This window comes from Heptranchias perlo, unplaced genomic scaffold (assembly GCF_035084215.1).
Source record: "Heptranchias perlo isolate sHepPer1 unplaced genomic scaffold, sHepPer1.hap1 HAP1_SCAFFOLD_442, whole genome shotgun sequence".
Taxonomy (NCBI): Eukaryota; Metazoa; Chordata; class Chondrichthyes; order Hexanchiformes; family Hexanchidae; genus Heptranchias; species Heptranchias perlo.
In genome coordinates this window covers 45,001-52,500 of record NW_027139456.1, presented here as the reverse complement: position 1 = coordinate 52,500, position 7,500 = coordinate 45,001, and the positions used below count along the sequence as shown (strand labels likewise).

The window sequence follows — 7,500 nt, the reverse complement described above, 5'->3', positions numbered from 1 at the left end:
GGCGGGCAGCGCCGCACCTCCGACCGCTCGCTACCGTCCGCTGCGCCTGGTCCGGCCGCACGCGACCAGCCGTACCCGGAGGAAATCGGCCTCGGCCTTCCCGAGATATCAGTCTCCAGGTGGGACAGAAAAACCGGGGGCCCCCGGCTCGCTTTCAGCGGCCCGCTAGTCGACTTCCCGGCGTGCGAACGCGATCCTTCCGGTACCCTTCGGTGCCCCTTGCCCGACTCTAGCTCCGGTGGTAAAGCGGAGTCGGTCGGTCTGACGGCCGCCGAGTTAGCAGGCGGAAAGCGGTTTGCAGCCTTTCGCTGTACCTCCGGCGGGCAGCGCCGCACCTCCGAGCGCCCGGTACCGTCCGCTGCGCCTCGTCCTGCCGCACGCGACGAGCCGTCCCCGGAGGAAATCGGCCTCGGCCTTCCTGAGATATCAGCCTCCATACGGGCGTCACAAATCAGTGGACATGGTCAGCTGCAAAGCAGTGTCATTACAACCTTTCATAAACAACAGGGCAGCACTGCACCGCACTGCACCGCACCCCACACTACATCACACTTGCCTGCCTGCCTGCCTGCCTGCCGGCCTGCCGCTGCCTACTCTCACCAGCGGACCAAAGTGAGGATAACACCCCGAAGCAAGCATCTCCCTTGCCGCCCACCAGCCCACACCAATCCCCTTGCCTGCCTCCCACAAATTCCACCAGCGAGGCAAAGTGAAAATCAACCCCCAAAAAACGCACTCCACACCGGCCATCGCCCGCTATACACCCCCCCCCCCCGGGGCGAATATTAAGCCCGAGAACACCGACTGTAACCAACCGCAGTGAAAAGTTGAAGTGGCAACTCATTAACCAGATTTACACTTGGCAACTCATAAACCAAATGAACAAAAAATCTGGTTAATGAGTTGCCCAAAATAAATCTGGTTAATGAGTTGCCACTTCAACTTTTCACTGCGGTTGGTTACAGTCGGTGTTCTCGGGCTTAATATTCACCCCGGGGGGGCAGGGTGGGTGATTCTGGGGGTAGTGTCCGGGAGGGTGAGCCTTTTATTCGGCAGGAGGCGTGTGGGGAAATCATCAACCTGTCAGACGATGAGTTGTCACAAATGCCATTGCTTAATGAAAGCTGCGCTCCCGAACTGGACTGACTGTCTGACTGTCTGTCTGTCCGTTTGTCAAGGGGAGGAAAAGGCGGTGGTGGTGGTGAGGGTGGAGCTTTACGCTCAGGAGGGGAGACTTTCCTTCATGCCAATTAATCTGCAGCAGAAAGTCATCCCCCCCCGACTGGGATTCGAAGCCCGGTCCTGACCACGAGACCACCGGGGAGAGCTGCCTCAAGTCCCTGAGGGACCTGGACACGAGGCCGAGGACACACGCACGCCTGCTGCACTGGCAGCAGCGACCAACAGGGGGCTGACCGGCTGATCCTTCCCTTTCACAGGCAGGCTTTTGGCCCTCGCTCAAACGACAAAGGTGTTCAGAAGGAAGTCCTGGGGGGGAGGGAGGGAGGCAGGGAAATCAGCACAAAGCAGGTCCCCTGGAATCTCACACCTGCGTCCCAGAAAACAGGTCTCCTGGTCAAAGCAGTCCTGCCCCGTCCTGCCATTAACGTGACAATGGACAGGGCCCCGGCAGCTTGAGACACATCTTTTTTTCAATATGCAAGTTCTTTTTAAAAAGGTTTCCTTCCACAGCAGCTCTGAGTAAGAGTGAGAGAGAGAGAGAGAGAGAGAGAGACACTGACTGACACTGACACTGACACTGACACTGACACACACACACACACACACACACACACACCGTCTCCCATCCGATTGGTGGACTATGGGATTGAAAATCGAACTTTGAGTTTCAATGCAGGGGGGAGAGCGCGAACGCAGCCCCTCCCAACTACCACACGCGCGTTGTTGTTGTTGTAATATAGAACTGCAAGTTGCCGTTGTCGTGGTCGTTTCGAATCAGCACAAAGCAGGTGCACTCCCTGGAATGTCACACCTGCGTCCCAGAAAACAGGTCTCCCGGTCAAAGCAGTCCCGCCCCGCCCTGGGATTAACATGACAACGGACAGGGCCCAGTCAGGGAGCAGCTTGAGAGACACCTTTCAATAGGCGCTTCTGAAACATTAACGCCTTGTTTCTTCCGACAGTTTAACCAGCGATTAACATGACAACGGACAGGGCCCAGTCAGGGAGCAGCTTGAGAGACGTCTTTCAATAGGCGCTTCTGAAACATTAACGCCGTGTTTCTTCCGACAGTTTAACCAGCGATTAACATGACAACGGACAGGGCCCAGTCAGGGAGCAGCTTGAGAGACACCTTTCAATAGGCGCTTCTGAAACATTAACGCCTTGTTTCTTTCGACAGTTTAACCAGCCTTTAACACGCCTTGTGTTTTTATTTCCCATTTCCAGCCAGCCAGCCAGCCAGCCAGCCGAGCCGAGCCAGCATCTGCAGTATTTTTTTTGATTGGTCTTGCCTGCCGTGGAATGAATATTTCAACACGAGCTGCTGATTGTCAGCACCTCACCTCTTTCTCAATTGGCCGTTGCAATCTCACTCACTCGCTGTGAGACACGTCACGTCCCTAGTTTACCTTAAAGAGGTTTCCTTCCACGGCAGTTCGTTAGTGACTGAGACTGACTGACGTAGGTCCGTTGAGACACAACCCTCCCCCATCTGATTGGTGGCCTACTGGCAAATTTACCAATCTGTCAAGCAATCCTGGCAAGAAAGGAAAAAACGGCAACTTCTTTAAACTCATCCACTGTTGCAATTAGAAACGGTGGCAAAAAATGTGGCCAGAGTGGGAGAGAACGGCAGTGCTTCGAGACTGCTTTCAACACCGGCAGCCAGAGAACAAAGAGGGAGGGCAAACAGGACCCGAGATCAATTCGCATCGAGCGCGGTATCGCTTCTCGGCCTTTTGGCTAAGATCAAGTGGTCAAGTGGGGGAAGGCAACCATTTGGAGCCTTCCTGCCATTGTATGCCGGGGGGATGCAGTCAGGGAGAAATCCCCTCGGGCAGAGTGTCGAGCTTTGGCTTGTAGAGCTTTGGCTTGATGTAATGTCACTGCAAGGAATCTGGAATGAATCTGTAAGGCAATAAGGCACCCCAGAGTGTCAGAAAAAAAGAAAAAAAATCTGTTCTTATCAGTTTAATATCTGATACGTCCCCTATCTGGGGACCATATATTAAATTGATTTTTGGAACAGGGAGATGGACTAGGGGCTTGCTCCGTCCACTCCACGCATCGACCCAGTATTGCAGTGTCTCTGGGAACGGTGCACCTCCCTGTGGGGAGATATTCAAAAGGAAAAACAGCTCTTTCCCAGTGTCTCTGTGTGTGTGTGTGTGTGTGTGTGTGTGTATTATTACTGAGAATAAAGCTGATCTCTCTCTCTCTCTCTCTCTCTCTCTTACACTCAGAGCTGCTGTGGAAAGAAACCGTTTTAAAAAGACCTTTCTCAGCTCAGTGGTATTTTTTTCTTCTCCAAGGCTGAGTGCCGCTCGCACGGAGTGATATAATTCAAAGTGCAAAATAACTTGGCGTCGTTGACTTGAAACAAGCAGGGTCTGCTTCCAAATGAAAGCTGCGCTCCCGAACTGGACTGACTGACTGACTGTCTGTCTGTCTGTCTGTTTGTCAAGGGGTGGAAAAGGCGGCGGTGGTGGTTAAGGGTGGAGCTTTACGCTCAGGAGGGGAGACTTTCTTTCAGAGGTGCCAATTAATCTGCAGCAGAAAGCCATCCCCCCCGACCGGGATTCGAAGCCCGGTCCTGACCACGAGACCACCGGGGAGAGTTGCCTCAAGTCCCTGAGGGACCTGGACACGAGGCCGAATACACACGCACGCCTGCTGCACTGGCAGCAGCGACCAACAGGGGGCTGACCGGCTGATCCTTCCCTTTCACAGGCAGGCTTTTGGCCCTCGCTCAAACGACAAAGCTGTTCAGAAGGAAGTCCTGGGGGGAAGGCATGGAGGGACGGACACAGGGAAGTCCGCACAAAACAGGTCCCCTGGAACCTCTGACCCAGAAAACCGGGTTCCTGGTGAAAGCAGTCCTGCCATTGACAGGACAATGGACAGGGCCCGGCAGCTTGAGACACATCTTTCTTTCAATATGCAAGTTCTTTTTAAAAAAGTTTCCTTCCACAGCAGCTCTGAGTGAGAGAGAGAGAGAGAGAGAGAGACACTCACTCACTGACTGATACTGTCACCGACACACACACACACACACACACACACACATATTATTTATTATTATTTTTAATTGATTTTTAGAACAGGGAGATGGAATAGGGGCTTGCTCCGTCCACTCCACGCATCGACCCAGTATTGCAGTGTTTCTGGGAACGGTGCAGCTCCCCGTGGGGAGATATTCAAAAGGAAAATCAGCTCTTTCCCAGTGTCTCTGTGTGTGTGTGTGTGTGTGTGTGTGTGTGTGTGTGTGTATTATTACTGAGAATAAAGCTGATATCTCTCTCTCTCTCTCTCTCTCTCTCTCTCACTCAGAGCTGCTGTGGAAGGAAACCTTTTTAAAAAGAACTTTCTCAGCTCAGTGGTATTTTTTTCTTCTCCAAGGCTGAGTGCCGCTCGCACGTAGCGATATAATTCAAAGTGCAAAATAACTTGGCGTCGTTGACTTGAAACAAGCAGGGTCTGCTTCCGAATGAAAGCTGCGCTCCCGAACTGGACTGACTGTCTGTCTGTCTGTCTGTCTGTCTGTTTGTCAAGGGGAGGAAAAGGCGGTGGTGGTGGTGGTGAGGGTGGAGCTTTACGCTCAGGAGGGGAGATTTTCTTTCAGAGGTGCCAATTAATCTGCAGCAGAAAGTCATCCCCCCCCGACCGGGATTCGAAGCCCGGTCCTGACCACGAGACCACCGGGGAGAGTTGCCTCAAGTCCCTGAGGGACCTGGACACGAGGCCGAGGACACACGCACGCCTGCTGCACTGGCAGCAGCGACCAGCAGGGGTCCGACCGGCTGATCCTTCCCTTTCACAGGCAGGCTTTTGGCCCTCGCTCAAACGACAAAGGTGTTCAGAAGGAAGTCCTGGGGGGAAGGCATGGAGGGACGGACACAGGGAAGTCCGCACAAAACAGGTCCCCTGGAACCTCTGACCCAGAAAACCGGGTTCCTGGTGAAAGCAGTCCCGCCCCGCTCTGCCATTAACATGACAACGGACAGGGCCCGGACCAGGCGCAGCGGACGGTAGCGAGCAGTCGGAGGGTGAAAATCCGCCAGTGGGTGAAATGGAGAGCCGTGCGGTGAGAGGAGGCGGAAAGCGGTTCGCAGACTTTCGCTGTACCTCCGGCGGGCAGCGCCGCACCTCCGACCGCTCGCTACCGTCCGCTGCGCCTGGTCCGGCCGCACGCGACCAGCCGTACCCGGAGGAAATCGGCCTCGGCCTTCCCGAGATATCAGTCTCCAGGTGGGACAGAAAAACCGGGGGCCCCCGGCTCGCTTTCAGCGGCCCGCTAGTCGACTTCCCGGCGTGCGAACGCGATCCTTCCGGTACCCTTCGGTGCCCCTTGCCCGACTCTAGCTCCGGTGGTAAAGCGGAGTCGGTCGGTCTGACGGCCGCCGAGTTAGCAGGCGGAAAGCGGTTTGCAGCCTTTCGCTGTACCTCCGGCGGGCAGCGCCGCACCTCCGAGCGCCCGGTACCGTCCGCTGCGCCTCGTCCTGCCGCACGCGACGAGCCGTCCCCGGAGGAAATCGGCCTCGGCCTTCCTGAGATATCAGCCTCCATACGGGCGTCACAAATCAGTGGACATGGTCAGCTGCAAAGCAGTGTCATTACAACCTTTCATAAACAACAGGGCAGCACTGCACCGCACTGCACCGCACCCCACACTACATCACACTTGCCTGCCTGCCTGCCTGCCTGCCGGCCTGCCGCTGCCTACTCTCACCAGCGGACCAAAGTGAGGATAACACCCCGAAGCAAGCATCTCCCTTGCCGCCCACCAGCCCACACCAATCCCCTTGCCTGCCTCCCACAAATTCCACCAGCGAGGCAAAGTGAAAATCAACCCCCAAAAAACGCACTCCACACCGGCCATCGCCCGCTATACACCCCCCCCCCCCCGGGGCGAATATTAAGCCCGAGAACACCGACTGTAACCAACCGCAGTGAAAAGTTGAAGTGGCAACTCATTAACCAGATTTACACTTGGCAACTCATAAACCAAATGAACAAAAAATCTGGTTAATGAGTTGCCCAAAATAAATCTGGTTAATGAGTTGCCACTTCAACTTTTCACTGCGGTTGGTTACAGTCGGTGTTCTCGGGCTTAATATTCACCCCGGGGGGGCAGGGTGGGTGATTCTGGGGGTAGTGTCCGGGAGGGTGAGCCTTTTATTCGGCAGGAGGCGTGTGGGGAAATCATCAACCTGTCAGACGATGAGTTGTCACAAATGCCATTGCTTAATGAAAGCTGCGCTCCCGAACTGGACTGACTGTCTGACTGTCTGTCTGTCCGTTTGTCAAGGGGAGGAAAAGGCGGTGGTGGTGGTGAGGGTGGAGCTTTACGCTCAGGAGGGGAGACTTTCCTTCATGCCAATTAATCTGCAGCAGAAAGTCATCCCCCCCCGACTGGGATTCGAAGCCCGGTCCTGACCACGAGACCACCGGGGAGAGCTGCCTCAAGTCCCTGAGGGACCTGGACACGAGGCCGAGGACACACGCACGCCTGCTGCACTGGCAGCAGCGACCAACAGGGGGCTGACCGGCTGATCCTTCCCTTTCACAGGCAGGCTTTTGGCCCTCGCTCAAACGACAAAGGTGTTCAGAAGGAAGTCCTGGGGGGGAGGGAGGGAGGCAGGGAAATCAGCACAAAGCAGGTCCCCTGGAATCTCACACCTGCGTCCCAGAAAACAGGTCTCCTGGTCAAAGCAGTCCTGCCCCGTCCTGCCATTAACGTGACAATGGACAGGGCCCCGGCAGCTTGAGACACATCTTTTTTTCAATATGCAAGTTCTTTTTAAAAAGGTTTCCTTCCACAGCAGCTCTGAGTAAGAGTGAGAGAGAGAGAGAGAGAGAGAGAGACACTGACTGACACTGACACTGACACTGACACTGACACACACACACACACACACACACCGTCTCCCATCCGATTGGTGGACTATGGGATTGAAAATCGAACTTTGAGTTTCAATGCAGGGGGGAGAGCGCGAACGCAGCCCCTCCCAACTACCACACGCGCGTTGTTGTTGTTGTAATATAGAACTGCAAGTTGCCGTTGTCGTGGTCGTTTCGAATCAGCACAAAGCAGGTGCACTCCCTGGAATGTCACACCTGCGTCCCAGAAAACAGGTCTCCCGGTCAAAGCAGTCCCGCCCCGCCCTGGGATTAACATGACAACGGACAGGGCCCAGTCAGGGAGCAGCTTGAGAGACACCTTTCAATAGGCGCTTCTGAAACATTAACGCCTTGTTTCTTCCGACAGTTTAACCAGCGATTAACATGACAACGGACAGGGCCCAGTCAGGGAGCAGC

At 54.9% G+C, this 7,500-nt stretch overlaps 2 pseudogenes; both read left to right on the top strand.

The window, feature by feature from the left end:
- Positions 1-3,083: 3,083 nt before the first annotated feature.
- Positions 3,084-3,291, top strand: LOC137313140 (U2 spliceosomal RNA; annotated as a pseudogene).
- Positions 3,292-4,249: 958 nt separating this feature from the next.
- Positions 4,250-4,366, top strand: LOC137313127 (U2 spliceosomal RNA; annotated as a pseudogene).
- Positions 4,367-7,500: the final 3,134 nt, after the last annotated feature.